Source organism: Strix aluco, chromosome 12 (assembly GCF_031877795.1).
Source record: "Strix aluco isolate bStrAlu1 chromosome 12, bStrAlu1.hap1, whole genome shotgun sequence".
Classification (NCBI taxonomy): Eukaryota; Metazoa; Chordata; class Aves; order Strigiformes; family Strigidae; genus Strix; species Strix aluco.
This window is the reverse complement of record NC_133942.1, coordinates 20524446-20544857: the sequence shown is the minus strand read 5'-3', so window position 1 is coordinate 20544857 and position 20412 is coordinate 20524446. Positions and strand designations below refer to the sequence as shown.

The following is a 20412-nucleotide window of genomic DNA, read 5'->3' as shown; positions in this document are numbered from 1 at the left end:
AGCATATTCAAGAGGCAGCTAAACTGCTCTCTTTTGAAATGTCACAGCACTCTCCTCAGCTGCTGTTCAGGACTCTCAGTAGCTCCTGTCTCTTGCCACAACCCCCTCAAGTTCTCCTCCCCATCTTGGCAAAATCAAAACTGCACCACTTGAACTATCCTTCAGCCTATGATTAGTCAAAACACCTCCAAAATGAACACATAAACCTTCAGAGTTTAATATCAGTCAGTTCCCTCAAGAAAACAGTGGCAAGATCCAAATGTAAAATGTGTTTGGAGAAAAGACATTCTCTGATCTCATGGACAATCAGGGCTGTCTGCATACCTTTTGGTTCACATCATCTGCTTTCCTCAGTAACACTCTACTCATCTTTCCCTCATGCTGAAATATAAAACTATAGCTTCCCACAGCTCCATAGTACATCCTCTCAGAGCACATGTCTTTGCCAAACTGAAGGATTTTTAGGGCTGGGCCTGCCTTTTCATCACCTGTTAAGGGCCTAATACATTTTTGGGCACAGGAACTACAATTTTTATAAAATGATCTTGAATATTCTGTTAGACCAAGTTCAAGTTCCATGATCCCACTTTCAGTTTTACTGGGGCCATAGCTAGATTTTCACATATGACAGCAGGATCTCCCCTCATTCTTGACCTGAGAAAGAACAATCTTACAGGAAGGGTGAGGAAAGTAAAGTTGAACTCATGGCTTTAACTGGAAGGCATTATGGATGAAAAGTTGTGGATTAAAAACCACATTTTATTTGTAGCATGTCAACAAGAGTAACAAGCACTAAGAGTAAGAAAAGAAGAAAAGATGAAACAGTATAGAAAAGTATGCAATCTGCTAATTTAAGACAAAAGTATGAGATAATTAAGATACTGATCCCCAGTTAACTGCCCCATGAAATTATAAAGTGTGTCTCTAATTCAAATGAGATGCTTTGTTGACTAAATACTCAGTTTCTTTTGTTCCTCATCTCCACTAGTTGTAGTATCTCAAATGGAATAGCATGAAATCAGTTTAAGAAAGATTTGGGAATGTCCCTCTAGAGGGGACAGGCATTCCTGCACATGCACTTTTACAGGGTCTGCCTATGTAAGCATATTCAGGAAAATTCACCTGAAATAATTAAAGATGTGTATTTAAAGCAGATTCCTAAAAATTGCATTCCTGTTTAGTCTGTAGTTATATGCTTATATTGAAAATCAAGGTGTTCGTCACTCAATTTAGGTTAAACTACTCTGGAATAACAGTGTACAGACTATCAGCACTATAGCTATGAATAGGTGTCCATCTCACACAGTAAACAGAGTTTAGCTGTGGTTTCTTTCAGTGCGTATGCAAACCTAATCTTACACATCAAACAAAGTATTATTGTCCTAACTCTTAATGTGCAAATATCTAACTTTTATAATCACTTTTCTTCTAGAGCACAATATCAGGCAGATTTTCCTCTAATTACTATCATAAAATGACGTGTACTCAGCAAGTCTTTTTTCCAGTGCTTGATTTCTATGGGTTACAGTGAGCAGCTGACCACAAAGCCAGCTGAAAGATAATGAAGCAAGAGACTATTTCAAATATGAATTATGTAATTTATTTAAATTAATAAGGAAAAAGGATGATCTTTTGCCTAACTCTTTGGAAGGAGACACAGAACATCCTTCACTTTTTGTAACCTGAAGTAGTGCTCTCTGAATTCTCTGAAGACCGCAAGTGACTTGAGGAGGCTTTGCTCAGACCCTTCCTTGCCATTTTTCTATTCTCCATCTGAAATAGGAGTGACAAGGTGATCTTCCTGAAAATACTGGCCTCCAGCTCAGATGCCCACTGTGCAGGCCATGCACAGACCTCGCTGAACACTAGCTACCACAGGTTATCCCAGGCTATTGCTAGGGCTGTTAAATGCAGCCACAATAAACCTGTCCTGTACTGTAACACCAAGTAATTCAATAAAGGCTGCTCCCAGTTCTTTTAAGCTTATGGATTCTGTTCTTGACTCAACTATATTACTATTATATAAATCTTTATATATTTATGACAAACAAATAAATAAATTTACAATAAACATAAATTCATACTTGAACTAGTTTACTTTTCTTACGGACAAGCACTCTGCACTATATGGCTCTCTTCAATATTACACGTCCAGAGTCAATTATAAGACCTTTATGTTTCCCTAGCAGGAAGGTTAAAATTCAATTCTCTTTTATTGCAGTTTGCAAATATAATATACTCTCCAGCTGGCTTGGAAAAGCTCTTCTGTTAAATTATCTTGTGCAACACTGCTTCTTAGTCACTGGTACCTCCCTACACAACAGCAGACTGAAAACCCCACACTTTCAGGGTATTTATTGGTCTGTTCCTTAAATGTGATAGTTATTTTACAATTTATTTATTGTTTATATTTATTAATTTTTATTTATTATTTATTTATTTTTTATTTAAATGACTGCATAGACAGCTTGGGTGTTTTTTTGTTGTGTTTTTTTTTCTTTTGAGTGGGGGCGCAACTGTGCTTTTAAATTTAAAATATCTCCTAAAGGCTTTGAGTCAATGCTGTCATCCTTTGTGCCTCTCCCCAGTAAATCAGTTGCTCGGTTCTTTTTGTTTTCGGGGTTTAAAATACTGTTACTAGCAGAAAGTAAAGTGATGGGTTAGCATAGCAGAGTTTGCTCTGTTATTGAGCTGAGGCAAGGAGCCCAGAAAACTAGAGGAAAATGATCCATTGAAATCTATAATCCTTCCCTCTGCCCTCACCATAGCTCCAGAACATGAGATTATTATACTTGTTAGCATAATTACTTATCTGCCCATGGCCACGGCTGGTGTCTACTAGAATTTTAAAAAGGTCCACACCTAATTACTGTGCTGACTCAATTATTTTTGTCCAACTCAAACTTCAAAGAAATCCATTACAGCTTATCCCCCAACCAAGGAAAGTAAATGGACTTATTGGAAGGATCGATATGCTCCAAAAGGGTGAGAGAGGAATAAAGAGGAGAATTTGAGTGCCTTTCTGTAGGGTCCTATAAAAGCTGAGATCCTTCAGTGTGAGTTAATTGTTTCTGCTCCCAATGCTGCAGCTCCCAAATCTGACCGGATTTTCCTGCCCTTCTTAAGGCTATCACCTGACAATCCTGGTTGTTACACACCTGCATCATTTTGTCTGATTTTTACTAGATACTCCTTGGGAAAGGAACTGTGTCTTTGCATTTTAAGAGTTAAGACACGAGTGCCTCATACATAATTACTATATACATCAAACTTAAAATTCAAGGCACCTTTGTTGGTTCTTACTTTCTATGACTCAACAAATTTGTTAACTTGTGGTGCTAAACACAACTGTAAGTCCAAGAGAGAAAAAAGGTCAGTTTTTCTACTACAAGGATGTCTTCTCATTTCATAGAAATCCACTGACACTGATATACTGTGTGCTGATTTCCCCTCTCCTCCAAGATGTTATTTTTGTGAAAGTGCAAACCAGCACCTTTCCAGCAACATCTGTCAGCCAGGCAGACTGAGCATCTTTGGCATTTTCACAGGCAGAAATTACAGCACTGAAAACAGTAAGTACAGTACCAGTGATGCTGAGGGGTATTGTAGAAAGCTGCATTGATACAGAAATTCCAGAAAAAGCTGAAGTCCAACTAATAGAACACTTTCAAAAGGAAAAATGTGACACACTCTTTCTAGATGCCTGTCCTTGACTGCCCTTCTTCTAAAGGATCCAATTAACGTTCCCGCAAAATTTATTAGCCACACTGTTTTCATGACTGGGATTTCCTCACGCTATCAGAAAGGATAATCAGCCTCTGGGGGTGCTCAAAGACATTACTAAGGGGGTTAAAGCCTCCTCTCACCAACGCGAAGCTGCTGCTGTTCTCACGGAGTCTTAATGTTCCCGTCAGTGGCAAAGAAAATCTCCCCTGGCCAAGAGCCTTCGGGGGATGAGTGAATCAACACTTTACACAACACCTAACCTTAAGAAGTCTTAATTAAACGATTGCTGTTTTATCTATTGGGGCACCTATGTGGAGAAAGCATCACATTTTTACCCACAGGTCTGCAATGTATTTGTTTTCACAAGTTTACCACACATGATTAGGCACAATTAGCACTAGCAGGTCACAGGAGGCCTGGGTAACAGGAATGCACAGCACCAGACTAGGTCTTTTCTCCTGAGAGTCCCTTTGAAGGTCATGGCTGGAGTGGGTGGCAGTCCGGCTTCACAAACCTGCTCGTCCATACACCCCACTCGAGGTGGTTACAGGGAGAGCAAGTGCAATTCCCCCACAGCTTCCCAAAGGCTCAGAGTCAAACGTGTCACCGTAGTGAAAAAATTAGGATCCCTAATGAGAAATTATTTATGTGGCTCTTGCTCTTTCTGCCTCTTAATTATCACCGCTCATTATTTCTAGCCCATCAGTGTGCTGTAGGACCAGTCCCCCACCATACAGTGACAGACACTCTACAGTAAATGGACAAGGGTGACAGTCCCTCCTTCAGGACTAGAGCAGTGCTTGGAGTGTGTTAAATCTGGGATGTTAATCCGTGAAGTTTTAGGCTGCTACTTTTTGACTGTACCCTTTATGTAAGCAGGGCTGGTACAGTCCGTTTCAGAGCTAGGAAACCCCTCCCCTTCACTTCTACTTCTGAAAGATAGAAGATTAAGTTCAATTGAAAGAGTTTGTTGCTCAACATTTAAAAATTCATTGGCTTGAATTTGTAATGTAAACTCAAGCTCTCTCTGAAACATTAAAAATGTGAATTGGCTGTGAATTCGACTGCAAGTTACAGTATACAACTTGCGCTATAAAGAACTCTAAGGCAAGATGAAGGCATCCCCGGCCCCTTTGCCTTTAAAATGCCATGGAAGCACAGAAGCTTTCAGCAGAACACCTTATCTGCTCTCGGGAGCTGTGACTCTTCATCCTTTCATTATGAAGACCCAGGGGATTGCTTACTTAGCATACACCAGAGGCAATGGATAGGGTGAGCAGTCACTGCAGCCAGAAAACCCCAGTACAGAGCAAAGGCAATTACCCTGCACATGCAGAGACTTTGGAGCTGAATTGTGCTGAATAGAGAACCCCTCCGGCTGAGAGCCATGTGTGCCTGGGAAGAGCTGCCACTTTCACTCCGCTGAAAAACAATGCAGTAAGTGACTTGGATATTGCAGCAGGCACCGGTTCCCTGGGTTAATCAGGAGCTGAAGCCTTGCAGCTTTTGCTGGGAGAGACACAACCTCCAGTCCGGGAGCAGTGTCAGAGCTGCATGATTTTTTGTTGTTGTTTCTAAAGCAAGTGAAGGAATTGAGCCGATATGCAGTGACACTAACTGTATCATTTTGCACTGTGTGTGTATTGCAGGGGTGTGCTTGCTGTGTGGTCCTGTGCTGAACTAGTACTGTTAGGTTTGTAGCTTTTTTCCTATAGTCATGTCTGACAGTGTTTGAACAGAGATGGTGCTTAATAACTTAATATCAGCATACGTTTCTGTGCTCTTTCTTAAATACTTCCTATGCTTGGGTGCAAACTATTTTCTGTACTATCACTCCAATGCTGGATTTACAGGGTCTGTGCCTTTGGATAATGATAAATTGTAGATTGCAACTACGTGAATGAGTGCCTTGATGACAAATAATACTTTTATTTGACTTCAGCAGAAATGGCTAATTTCTAGTTTGAGGTAAATTCTTCAATGTGGTCTGAAGTTACAGATGCTTTTTTATAGATAAATGTTTATAAGCAGTACTTTATCACAGCATAGCTGTGGTTTTCTTCAGATTTGAATGTTGTTTCTGTACTCTGCAGTAGGAGCTTTCTATTCGTACTGGGAAGGAGAGGGAAAGCATGATTTAAAGTTTGGTTTATAAGAAGAGGGATTTTACTTAGTTTGAAAGTGTTTTCAAAATTAGAGTTTGGGCAATAATTGCAGGCCTCTGGAAGAAACTGCAGCATTTAAAGCAAGTTTGACTATGCAGTTTTCGCTCTGTTAATTTAGGGACTAATATTAAGCTGCATTCCTCTGGTTTCTTGATACAGCTTTCTCAGTGACTTACAAGGCTCTGGCTTTAGAATAATTGCCTGCTTTGAGAATAACTGCCATTTTGGGCTCCAGGCACGTTTAACTCTTTAAGGCGATGCATGCTAAATTTTTAAGAGCAGTACATGCAAGTGCCAAAAGTCAGGGATTCTTTTCTTGCTGTTCAGTCAAATGTCAATATTAAATAGCCATTGATCTCTTGTAAAGGAGCACTAATGAAAGCAGTCTTTAATTTTCCAGCTCAATTTGTATTTAAAAGTTTATTTAGTTATTGTAACCTATTGGGAAACATATAGGAAGTCTTTACATAATGAAGAAAAAAATTCCTCTTTGACTTATCTGTCATTTTAGTTTTGAGCAAAATTTGTAGGGTCACTTTATTAGAAGGGATAATTCTCAGAAATTAGACAAATGAAGTTCAGTTTTTGTTGAAAGAGTTTTTGCAGAGGTGCTGCTGATGTGTGTAATGTTTAGTCCTAGGTACAGCTAACGACATCAAGAAATACCCTGGAACTTATCGCACCTTTCCACTCATAAGCAACATGCGTGTCTTAGAGACTTTTCTCCTTGAGACTGATACTCAGGTGCTGATAAGAGCTGCTTTCTCTGACACTGCAGTCAAAAGAATTTTCTCCTTTTTGCCTAAGAGAACCCTTGCGATATACAGTGCTATTGAGTCGCAATCATTAAGATAATGAACAATTAATAAGTGATAATTATTCTTCATTAGCTGTACAACTTTGAAGATGGACAAATCTACGAGGAGAGTGAATCGCATCTGAATCTGATCTGCTCCCCTCTTCCCTTTCTCTCCTAACCTGACTCCTCCCTTTCAGTTTATGAGCGCTTGGTAGGTGTTGTAGTTGCTCTCATTTAAGGAACCTAAGAGCAGTGTAATTTTTTCAGTAACAGGTTCACAATCAGGGTGTATGTCATCTGTTCCTGTTTTTTCCTCCATCTAGATATCCGGCAAAACGAATAAGGAATTTAGAACATATGAGGATTTATTACAAGATATCTCTGAATGAGCATTATAAACCTAGTACTGATTTATCTATCATGAGGCAAGAGCAGGGATTTTCCCTGTAACTAGAGCGTACTCAGAACATGCAGTTTTGATGACATTATCATCAGACATTTTCAGGTAAAATAATTCCAGTAATTTAACAAGCTACTGTTTTCAAATTATCTTCTCTGAGGAACAAAATGGGGGGAGAAAAGAAATGCAAATAAGAGTTGATGTTGGAAAGCTACTGGATTCATAATGAGAATCACAAGACAGAAAGAAGATGGGCTTATGCCTTCATGCAATTTTGAGTCTCTAATCAAAATGTGTTTCCTGAACTGGAACCTTAGAATTATTTGCCAGATACTATTGTTCATGTCAAATTTAAGATGGAGAACATTAGGTGTAAAAATCTAATTTCTCAACAGTCTAAAGTATATTAGTAAGCAAACATTTTTACTTCTTCATCCCGTCTTTTAAGTAATTCTGGCAGGAGCCTTGCCTCATAAGTCTAGTTCACTTTATTGCATTGCCATCTTAGAGAGATACCCACAAGGGGAAGTTTACTAATTTTATCCTACATTGCCAGTAATGAATTGCAAGTCGATTTAATTTAATTAACAGTGGTTGCTCAACATTTGTAGTCACCTAAACTACTTTAATTCACACCACTACATCTCTACCACTTTTTCACTTGTAGAAGCACTGGTAATGTTTCCTTAGAATACGAAATACGGCTGTAACATCTTGTCATTTAAGTACCAGAGACAAAACTTCCACTACAAAACTGTATAAAAGAATATACAGTGGGTGGATAAACATGCTCCATAATTTCAAAGCACAGTGAAAATGAGTGTCATAGTTGCACCAGGAACCAATGGTGCAGACAATGTTACATTAAAAGAGATGACATTCAGCACATTCTCAAAGAGATAAGCCTAGCTCTATTCGTACAAGAGTAGAGAATTTTTGTACCATGCTTAGTAGAGCTGTCATGTTTATAAAGAAAAATATCTTACAGCTAGTGATGTCCAAAATGTGACACATATATAGTCAATACTTTCCTTCTGACTACAAAGGAAAGGACATTTTCTTCCTTTCCTGTTATTCAAGGGTAGACTTTCTGATGGCATCAACTACTTAGATATGCTGCATAATAATTATTTTATTCATATGTATGAAAGCAGATCTCTTAGAATCTTCATTATACTTATCTGCTGTGAGCATCAAGATTGAATTTAATTGGGATTTTCAGATATATGCTTAGACGATCCATTTTCAACAACAAAATGAATATGCTATTATTTGCTACTTTCACTTCTTACCAAGGGCAATTGCTTAATACTCTCTAATAGCTACAATTCAGAATACTTTCTTTGCCACAGTGACTCTTCATTTCCACACCCACACAAGCCCCAGAACCTACTGTGTGTAAAGCAGCAGTGCAGTAGTATTCAAGGAGGATTAAAGGACTAAGATTCTTAAATATTGCTGCCTGAGTTGTTCTTTTAAACAGGAGCAAAAATAATGTACTTGGCTTTTCCAAGTGCTTTTCAAAAGGTATATCTATGCACCCAAAAACCATCCAGAATTATAAAGATAATGCTCTACATTTTGCAAAGTACCTTCAAAGTGCACCTGTAAGGCAGATTGACCTCCAGAAGATGCAGAATGGGTCCACGATTCTTCCACCTTCTGTATCTGTTCCCTTTAGGCAAGAATTCTGGCATCTGACTTTTTGGAGGGTAATTCAATGCACTGAACTTTAAAATAAGGCTGTGAAAGTATGTATCCTCATAAACTTGACGATCAGTGACAGACTGCAAATCAGATATCTGATTTTCACTGAAACATCTGGAGGAAACTCCGAATGCTGTGTGCTCAGTGCTGAATCTTCAGGACTTAGTTCATGGAATCTTTAATGATCTTTTCATCCCTTTTGGACATAAATGTAAAGGAAAGAGCATGTGAACTGAACCAGGGTTTGCTTGAACAATGGCTGCAGAGACACATACCTTTTCTCAGCATTATTTTAGCATTTAAGTTTCAAATCTATTTCATCTAGCCCTGGCAAGACGAAGCCTCTGAGGGTCCTATCTACAGATACTCTGAATTCATAGTAGTCAGCCAGAGAGATTCCTAGACAGGAAGAACATCATATCCCCAGTGTCAGTCAGTACTTTGTTCGGAGGAAAAGATGAGGAAACGAGACAGAAGGTTGCTGAAAACACAGATGCTCACATTTCATCTGCTAGAAACAGAAAAAGGATTTATATCTTTTTATCATAAATCACAGGTTTTCTCTTATTGCTTTGCTTTAGACTTTCAATCAGTGCTGATGGCTGTAAAGAACCACATGCTCAAGCAAATCTAAATTATCTGGTGAAAAAGTCTCCCCTTTCTCTCCCTACCCCATCTGATTGATTTCGTGAGTACTGAAGAATTTTCTGCATCACACATTTAGTTTGTATTATAAAGTGGTCCAAAGTAGCTGATGTCACCCATCCAATTTTTGTTTCCATATTCAAATTCAAGCTCCCACTCCCTCTTGTCAGTGCTTGCTTGCTTTCAACAGTGATTTTTAAAAAGCCTGGTGGGAGCCATGAGCCAGAAGTCCCAGAGACTATGAAAAACAGCAGGACTGAAGAGAAGAGGAAACCTTAGCCCCCAACACAGAAGGAGGCAATTTGTGTCAGCAAGATCTTGTCAGGAAAGTGTCTGCCATTATTAAAAGTCCAAATAATGACAAATCACAACTACTCAAAGTCATAAAACTTAAATAAACCAAAAAGACTGAACTCTGAAAAAATAAGCATTGCGTTCTTTTTGTCTTCCATTTTTGGGGATTCTTTAGGATTCACGTTTCACAACTTTCATCTACAAGCATACGAGAACATTTTAGAAAAAATAATTTGAAATCCTTGCACAGTAACTGCATCACTGCATATGAAAATCATACAAGTTTAAAAGTGAGATAACCCCTATGTTTAGAAGCCAAAATTTAGCCAAGTATTGCTTTCTTTTTTTGTTACAATTTTACATACCTGACTTTGTGTCTTACAGCCAGAGGAAATGTTTCCTAGGAAGAGAAATGGAAGGGTTTTCTACTGCCTGCATCTGTAAGCCACCAGAAAATACTGCTTTCTGGAGTGTATTCTGCTACTGAATTCACTATATCATTACTGCAGTTCTGCAAGTTGCAAGCAAAAGGCAGACAGAAAGGAAATGCTTCAGTAAAGCTGATCCAATCCTTGTTCAGCTGCGGAAATATTCAGAAAGATCTCTCCTTTCTCTTTTCATGTGCTGTATTTGGTCAGCACACTAAAGATGACTAGCATTATATTCTCTCCCATCCAGACTCTGTCACACCATTACAGCATTTACAGTTCTCATCTTCATGTTCAGGATGGGTATTTTCTGGAAAACAGCAGATTCTCCAGCTCAGAAAACACCTGCTGTCACTTCATATCATTTTCCTTCTGCCAGATCTTAGTAATGAGTTCTTTTAAGAGTTGCCTGGAGAGTGGGAACAGGTTGGTAATAGCAAAAAGAAGTCTAACCCAAAACTGCATCTGTAAAGGAGTTTTTCCCTAGCCACCTTCTGCTTTGGGTCTTGATCCCAAATGCATGGAATGGAATGAAGAGACTCCCATTGACTTTGGATCAGAACCTAAGAGACTTCTGTGAAGGGTATATTGAGAATATTTTTGGTACTTTATAGCTACTTGCATTTGCAAAAGTTACTCTGATCGTGGTGCAGAAGAAAAAGAAGTGCAAGAGATCCTGGCCTTGCAAACAGTTGCCTTTGTGAGCAACCCTCTCCTGTGTAAATAGTCAGCCTTCTGTCAGTGGCTTTATTTGCCTAAGTCCTTGCACATGCATTAAAGATTTATAATGGGACTGTTATAGACAATGAAGTTATGTGCCATCCTGTTGTTTTCTAATAGTGGTTTGATTTAAATTATGTGTGGAATGAAGGAAATAATATTTTAAAAGAGAAACTGAAGCATAATACAAGCATAAATAAAATTTGGTTACAGATGGAATTTAGGTAGGTGAAATAACTTTTCTTATGAAGAAATGCTGTACTTAGAGAGAATGTTTTGTATAGTACTCCATAGCCTGGGATTTGATTTAAACTGCCCTTTAGACATCCTTTGATCTCAAAATGTAGCCCACTGGAGAAGACCAGCAAGGGGATATGTCTTTTTTTTTTTTTTTTTTTTTTAAGCGTTTACTTCATATAATCCTCATGAAACCGAGATTTTGGTAAGAAATAACAAGTGCATACACATGAAACAGTATCTCTGAAAGAAGCAAATCAAAAAACCCCAATAAGGAAAGGAAATGAGAGCAGCATATATTCCACAGGAAAGTTTCCTTGAACAGTATTTAGTACTAAAGCATTTATTGTCTTTCATCTCAGAGAAAAAGCAATGTGTCACCTGAATGGGTCCCAGCTGGATACACCTGTCTCTCGTGATGGAAGCAGGTGACCATTTCAGCAAGAAGCTCAGGGAAGGGGTATGGTTCTATGCCACTTCATTTCAAATTTACTGGACAAGACTTGTACAGCAAGCAGTCACAGGAATGGCTATTAGCATTTGTTCCCCAAACTATCCTGTGACACCATGACTGGTTTAAAAGGAAACGATCTAGCTGTCGGGATGCACAATCCATGCAGAAACCATCACTGTCCATAAGAGCAAGAGGCTGAATAACAGCAAAATACAGAGAGGGCATTTTATATATAATGCAAACCTTAGCCTTCATCTTTGGGGTTTCCACCAGCTGCCTGTTAAAAGGGCTGGTAAGGAGGACTTGAGAGCCACTGAAGTCCACAAACACAAAATTTTTGTAGAATTTATCCACTGTATGAAAGGAATATACTGCTCAAACCTTTTCCTTTTTTTTTTTTTTAATAGTCATCTACAGAGGTAGCAGCTCTGAGCTTCCTTCCTTGAGCTTGTAGACCTGAAGAAATACTACCTTACAAGCTCTGCTCCCTACCCCTGCCTGTGGGTGAGTGAAGCACAGATTAAATATAACAGAGATTGAGCTAAAACATGCAATCTGAGTCAACTGAACAGCTTTCTTTTGGTTCCCCTGCAGCTAAGATCTTGCTTTAAAAGTGATGTTATGTTTTCAGGTGATATTTAATCTAACAGCCGCTTCTTCATAAGAAAACACCTGAACTGACTGCTAGGTTGTTTTGGGTTTTTTTTTTTTCTTTTGGCTAGTGCTAAAGTGTAAATGTACTGAACATGGAACAAACTCTTCTCGGGTATTTCCCTGGGTTTCAAATGTCTGGACTTGCTGTATGTGTAGTAGTTGAAAACTATCAGCCTACGCATCACTTCCGAATAGGAAGGATCAGTCTTGCTGTTTATATACAATAGAGTTACCATTGCTATCATAGAAATCTGGTCCCATAGATTCAAAATTGAAGTGTGTATGTAAATACACTGCCCTGAAAACCATTTATATATGCTCCAGTGACTTCACTGGGCAGTTTGGTAACAGAGGACCTCATTGAAATCTTCTTAGTTAAAATTCACAGAAGTTACGGTTTAAATTTGAAAGACAATGTATAAGGGAACCACAGGTGAAATGAATCTAGGCTGAGCTTTTTTATGAAGCCTGTGATTTAGTGGTTTAAACTTACTGGTTTTCTGAGATGGACTAAGAGCTCATAGGCAGTCTATTACTCTTGTCTCAGCTGACAAGAGGTAACTTCGAAAGATACATTACCTTGGTTGCTTGCTGTCTTTAAAACAGAACCCTACCATGTTGGAATTAGTATTCTAATAAAAAGTTTGCTACCCCATCTGCAGTTATTGCCATGTTATGTGTTATGCGATAGTAGTAACTGAAAGACATCAACATGAACTTTGCTAGAAATAGCTCTAACACAGCTTTGGAAGCCATTTTTTTCAGGTGAATGAAGTAAAGAGAAACTTTTCATCTCCAGGAAACATGAACCTTTCTAGTGCACTTCAAAGCCTTGGCCAACTGGAAGCAAACGCTATAGGAAACTGCTGTAGAGTCCATTTGGAAGCTGACTCCAGCACAGGAGTTGAAACAAATGAATTTGGCATCTAAAAGGAGGTTTTGTGGAGTCAACGCTTTCGAAGCAGAGGACAGAGGGAGATTTGGCAAGGTTGTTGCATAAATTATTGACATTTTATGTCAAAAAGGGGTAATCCCAGATCTAACTCTGAGCCAGATGAACTTGCAGTGGTCTTGAAGCCCACCCTTCTCAGGTGTATGACTTAAGTGATGCTGAGTGGCTTAGACCACTGTCTGTGTGGGTAGGTGAGTGTTAGAGACTGTCAGAAATACACACATGCAAAAAAACCCACCATTTTTGCACTAACTTGTGATTTTCTGCATTCCCTACTACCCAGCCGCCAAAGATAAAGCTTTTATGTGGACAGTTGTCAGAGAATTAGCACAGGAATGTTGAGGAAAGGGAATGATTATGCCTGCTTTAGGTTTTTCAAACTGAAACACTTTTTTAAAGGAATCATTCAGAAATGGAAATCAATGATGGTTTGTGTTTTTGTTTTGCCTGTGTTTTTCAAAAAAGGTTAAAAATATTTAGTATTTTGCCTTTTTCTGTCAATAAAATATCTTTTTTTAGTAGATGCCAATCACTAGAGTTTTTTTGTTTAAGTCTGTGTTGGGCTTGTGTAAACTGAAAAATGAGCAATTCAAATCGAATGTTTAAACACAGTTGAAAAGTTTTTGTCCCATCAATACAGCGAGTCTAATTCTAGAAGAGCAAAACCAGGCTTGCCTCACCCTGGAGCTAGAGCAGTACCACCAAGGCACCCTGGTCTTCAGAGAGGAAGGGGCTGTGTTGGAAGGAAGCCTTCTAAAGCACCAAACTAGAGCTGCAGCTCCTCTGCTATTGCATTTTCCTCACTATCTGTTTCCTCTCTTCATCATATGATCCAACAAAATGCCTTACCCATTGAATGTCTGGAAAATTTAATAAGTTTGATCAGGAAAATAAAAGTTTCTCCACCAGCTCTATTAAATTCACTGGGATTCCTGAGAGAAGACGATCTTTGAACAGCAGCAGGGTATATGATTGCAAGCAGACATTAATTTTATTACACAATTGCCCAGTAGCACTTTTCTGAAATATTTGGAAGTTCCACTGCACAGAGGAAGTCAGCATTTTTTAGAGCAGTTTAAACTATAAAACAGAGTAGTAACCATCAGGGGAAAAGAAGAAGAGCTGTTCCTTCAAAATTTTTTTTTAGTGATTAGACTAATTTTCAACCTTTCCTGTATATGATCTATTATTTAATCTCTCACCTTACTTCATAGCAGCAAACAACACCTTTCGATTCCAAACTTTTGTTTTTCCTCCACTATTGATGCATTTCTCCCTAAAATAATGGATTTTTGCAAAATGTTTCTATAAAAGACATCAGAAAGCAGGAGCCACTGCAAACAAGGCTTCAGATAGCTGTGCCAGTTCTCCCAAGTGCAGTGCCATGTCACTGCTGCTAGTAAAAATATTCCTCACCTTGAAAGCCAAATCAAAGAGAATTTTAAAACAAGGAATAAAATTAGAAGACCAAATATGTAGGGGTGAGGAAAGCTAGATCAGATCCAGTACTTACTAGAATAAGTGAAATCAGAATTAGGCTTTCTTAAATCATGATCTTGATGTTCTTTCCCATATTTGTATTATCATGAAATAAAAATCATTAAATGCTCTAACTACAACGTTATTGCAGAGGGAAAAGGAGGGGGACAGTCGAGTTTCTACAATTTTTTGGCTTTTCTCATATAACATGTGGGCTAACTATTGCTTCTTTTTTTCGCTTGATCTCCTTGTAAGATTATCTTAATGAGTTTTGCCCCCATGATTTGAAGAACTGAATACAAAGAACAAATTCTATTTCTAAAAAGATTTTCTGGGCAAAATTTTCTGATTTCTAGTCTTATAATTTCTTCTGTTTGTATTAGCACTTTATTTTTTTCCACACAGTTCTGGCAATTATAAACTTGTATTAGATTAACATGCCATTCAATGAGCCCATAAACAAATTGGCCTGCAGGGTATTAAATAACTAGTAAAGTTCTTGTAAAAACATGTTTAGCAAGCGAGAATGAGTTTAAATGAATAATAGCCACGTCTTCAAAATAGCAAAGATAATTCTGCAGATCTCTCTTCTAGATTTTTAGATCTCAGTAACTTTGAGAAGCTACCGATTAAAAACATGACACTAGCATGAGCACAGAACATAAAATCTGGGGTCATTTACTTTCAATCCTTCTCAAAAATATGCTGCATTTGCTTGTACAGCAGAACTACAGGGACTCTGAAAGGGTGCTGTGAAAATCACCGCTCTATAAAGTCCTTGCTGATTACTGTTTAGAAAAGGAATTTGTGAAGGAATAAAAAGCACTTTTTCACCAGATTACAAAAAAGGAAGATGAAGAAATAGTTTCCAGTTGCTGGAACTAAAAAAGGTGAGGAAGTGCAAGTGCATGCAGAGGGGAAAAAAACACAATTCTCCTTTTCAAAGAGGAAGAAATGATGAGCAGAAGGCGCTCAAGAAAACACTTCTACCCCAGCCATGGGAAAGATTTGTATATAATCAACTTCTGTTTGCTGAATAGCAGTTGCCAACATATTTCCATGCAAGCTGATGTTGTTTTCCCTGCTTGAGTGGCATAGCAATAATAAATGCATTTATTATTCATTAAATGACATCAAAGTATTTTAATGTGCCTCGGCATTTCCAAACAGCGTTCAAATCACAGCAACACAACCCCCTTCTCACCTAATTTGCCGGATTAACAGCTAAATAGTATAGTTTGCAGTTTAAACTTTCTGAGTGCTGGAAGGCAGGGTAATTTTCTTCAGTGTGTGTTATAGATAAGGTATGATGGGAGAGGTGGCATTGTCAGGACAGTGGGAGCTCATCTTGTGGGACCAAGCATTAGAATACCCATGTTTTCTGTGGCAACACTGCATATCGACCTTGTGACCGTAAGGCAAGAAATTTAGGCCACTGCTGAAAATTTCAGCCAATGGTTTGTGTACAAAGCTCAAGAACATCAAGGCCCCCTTTTCCTGATGATTCTCTGGCTACTCATCTACATTTGTGCAAAATAACCACAAATCATTACAAAGTCAGATTATTACAGTTCTGGTGGGGTTTTTTGTTTGTTTGTTGGGTTTTTAGACACTTTATATAGCAGTGAACATTTTAAGACAGAATGGAGAATTGCTCCGGTATCCAGAATCAAACCCTTAAAGATTTTTCTCTTAAAAAACAAAACAAAACAAAAAACAGCCTTATATGTAGCTCAGTTCTCCCATATTTTAAAATAGGATTAATAGAATTCACGAAGTTTGGAGGCTGTGAAATGAGGAAAAGGGTGTTTCTAAGGTAAAGGCAGATACATAGATCAATGCTCTAGTATGTGAATGCACTGCTTTATGTGGTTTGTTGAGGTTTGGGTTGGTTTGGGTTTTTTTATATACACGGAAAAAAATAAGGAAGAAAGAAGGAATCATGATTTACTCTTGTGGTTTTCTCTGCTTGCTGTTTAGAATCAAGTCTTCATGTTGCTGACTTAACTGGCCACAGGGTCTCAGCCTACATTTGCATGATGGAGAGCTCTGCATAGCATTTTCCTGAGTGCCACTGCATGCCGAAGTAGATGGAAGATGATTTATGGACTTTGTTGTTTGTGGGGATAAATGAGGACAGACTTATGCCTGGTTCACTGTGTCCCAAATAATTCCTTGAGGTTATAAAGTTTGCACAGCACCGTCTTACCATAGCTTTATGCCAGCATAAAATCAAAATATTGGGAAGTGAACTACTGAAGCAGAATGCATAGGGAACATACCAAAGCACATAGTGCTACGGGAGATGAATTTATCTACAACTGAACCATATCAGCCATGGAGAACAACCAAGTTTTATTCCCAGTTAACGCTCAATGCTTCCAGTGAAACACCAAGTGAAGCATTTGGCAAACTATATCTACAAATAGAGTCCTGCAAAGTTTAGGGTATAAGCAAATGAATCTGAAAGCTAAATAGCTTTTCTTCTTAAAAGATTAGCACTTGAAACATCTAACAGCATCTACCAATGTTGTGTCCTGTTAAATACAAAGAGAGAAATCATTCACTGATCTAAAAGCAGGCTGCAATACAATGAACAATAAGAGAGGGATACTCTACTCTCTAAACATCATGGAGATGACTGCTACCATTCTTGAAAAGAGTTCACAGACACTATAGACGTAATCCTACATGATTGAAGCTGGCAGTAACAGCTCACTGAGATGCAAAATAAGGCTGAAAATGAATATGCAAGTCCATTGGCATTAATGTTATTTACTGGATGTCTCCCAAATACGAATATGGAACTCCAGGTATCTAGGGGATGCTTCCCAGAGGTCTGCCTGTGCTGTCTTCTGAGTCCTGACAGCCATTCATTAATTTCAGCACATCCTAGGAGCTAAGGCTGGTTTTGTCATTTATTAACATCACTGCAGTTCAAAACTTAAGAAGGAACATGAATCTACTTGTTATAACTCTGGCCAAAGGCTTATTGCAAGGAGTTCTCTTTTTGTTACATTAAGTCTTGCTTTCATAGTAGTCAGACACTGAAAAACTAGCTGCTCTTTGGGGCAAATGCTACTGAAGTGGTTATGTAAGGCTGTGGTCTCAGCAAGTGTGGGATAGGATTTACTATTCAGTTACAAAATGAAAAAAGTCCAATATTGGTAAATTAAATGCTCTTGAAAAGGTCCTGTGTTAGGAAGAAAAGCTTTCCAAAATAGAATTCTTTCTACTTGGTCCAAGTCCACAGTTCTTTTATGTTTCTGTAAGCAGTAATGTTTTTGTCCTGCAAGACAAGTGCCCATTGATTTGAGTTTCTAATGACTGATAGCTCAGGCTTGCTATATATTTGCTTAATTAATTTCTCTGACCTTCCTTCCATTTAATACTCAGGATAATAAAATCCCATTTTACCAGCTGTGTAGATGTTAGTCTGAAGCAGTTCTGATGTCAAAGGCTTTGTATTAATTTACTAAGCAAGTTATTTTGAGACATTTTTTTGAAAATATGCCTGGTCAGCATAGATTTATGATTTGTTTTTTCAGCTCAATCTGATACCATTTGTCACATGAATTTAAATTAACGCATACACATTGACCTATGGGAAGGAGATTGTTACTGTTTCTTGAGATATGAGGAAATAATCTGAATTGCAGGGAAGTTTCTGGATAAATGCATTAATTTTTAAAGTTGGAAAGTTTCTTCCTACCTGTAATTAGCAAAATGCTTCAATTATCTGCCTGAACATTCAATACTAGAGGTGGAGGTTGGAAAGAGAAGTACCATATCCAGTACAAAGACTGCAACGTACAAGGTATTCTAGGTGCCATCCAAACAAATACTTAGAGCATGCATTTAAGTCTGACAGTATTAGTTAAGACTTAGGTTAAAAGTCAAAGGCACAGGAATAGATTGGTTCCTAAATCCTGCCTAGGAACCCCTGTTCTCATTAAAGCCTATGAGAATTTAGGAACCTAAATCCAATTAGGTATCTTGGCCTTACTGCTTTACTTCTCAGGGCTGCCCTAAGTACATATTTAAAGTTAAGCATGTGCTTAAACCCTTATGCGAAAATTGCATTCAGATAAGTGATCTGAAAATATCAGCCTGGCTTATATACTTGCAAATCAAATTTATTTTGACAACAGGTTAACATAAGACATGGCTGAGACAGAAAGCCTCGAGCTAGATGGATTGTGTGATTTAATGCTCTGCAATTAAAAGACAAAGCCCAGAGATGCTGCCTTTAAAATGTGTGTGTCTGTGTATGTTAAAGTTCTGCCAGGATTCTGTTGTCTGCATGCATGCCAGTAAACTGGAGCAGTTGCCATGCTACTTCATGGAAAATTATTTATTAAGTCAAAGATTTATTTAGTCTGTTTAAAGAAAGTGGGATAAAACACTGGGCTGGTATTACCATGATGATTATGATAGTATTAATTTTTTTTAATTAATATTGAGCAACCTGTACTGCAGCCAACTTCAAGACCCTTCAGAAGTGCACTTCTCATTCTCTGTCTGGAGAACAAAAGCCTTCATTCTAGACAAGGGTAGGATAAATAATGTTTTCATTCTAGGACCCTACAGAAAACTACTTTTCCTAGAAGCTTCCATGCACAGTCAGAGAAAGAGATTCTTGATTTTACTGTCTCATCTTACAGGGGACATACTCACTTTTCCCCTCCCCGCCTCAATCTCTGAGAAATATAAGCCCAGAACAGATGGAGTCCCAGGTCTGAAGGTCCCACAGAGGAGAAAATCAATTCCTATCTCCACGCTTCTATAACTCAATGCACTATTTACCAGGATAGAGCCAGACATGGCCACCCTCACCCTACTGACCTGGGATAAATTATTATTTCCACCTGTCCACCCAAAACTATCCATCACTCTCCCCTTCCTGGTTGACCCCCTGCAGTTTGCCAGCATAAACACCCTCGTGGTCACTCCCAGCCCTGCTCTGGGCTATTAAGAGGGAAGTTTCTTAACACTTTTGACAGAAATGAAATAACACAGATTTTTATACCAGAGATTTGGCATTGGGCAAGAGGGAAAGGAAAGAGCAGCTGGGCACAATACCTCAACTCAGCATGTCTGACCACTAACCACTAGTTCTAACATCTGAACTTTGTATAACCACTGGAAAAAACTCCTTCAGCTCACATGGGACACAGCGGGGGTTTTGGTGCTAAAGGCCCCAGACATATTGCTGTTGCCTCACTACTGAGGTCAGTGGGACAGAGGCAGGTGACTGTCACTACCAAGTGATAGTATCTGAATTGTGGAAAACCACGTATAATTCAAAGCAGCCTGACCCAGAGAAGAGAGCCATAGTTAACTGCAAACCCATCCTGGTGCAATGGTATAACACTATGTTGTTTTAAATCCTTAATAGAAACAGTCTTCGGAAGACGTTTTAATCAATTAAGAACAGTTGGACCCTTTAGCACATCGTTACCATCGTCTACTTATTATGTACTTAAAATGCAATTATGGACAGGAAAATAATGTTCGTTTTCTATTGACCTCTTTTTACTCAAGTGAATTAAGTCTACTTCTCATCTGCACTCAAACTCCCAGCTGCTTCCTGACTGAAACAGATCCTGTAGGCTTTTTATATCCAGTAGCAATGCAGCAATGCCATATGTAAGGCCAGGGTGTGTGGGGGAGCTGGGATGTCTCCTGGCTCCTGAATTATCAGGCTGTTCCAAGTTCCAGTGCAGAATCATTCCCAGGATGGTGATTCATG

General features: G+C 38.5%; 1 protein-coding gene across 1 annotated transcript in view; it reads left to right on the top strand.

Annotated features, from left to right (window-relative positions):
- The first annotated feature begins 4791 nt into the window (after positions 1 to 4791).
- CTXND1 (cortexin domain containing 1) overlaps positions 4792 to 20412 on the top strand; it is a 34942-nt gene continuing 19321 nt past the window's right edge. The window contains exon 1 of the mRNA XM_074837345.1: positions 4792 to 5163. The gene's annotated coding sequence lies outside the window, so the exon portion shown is untranslated. The remainder of the gene's footprint in view (positions 5164 to 20412) is intronic.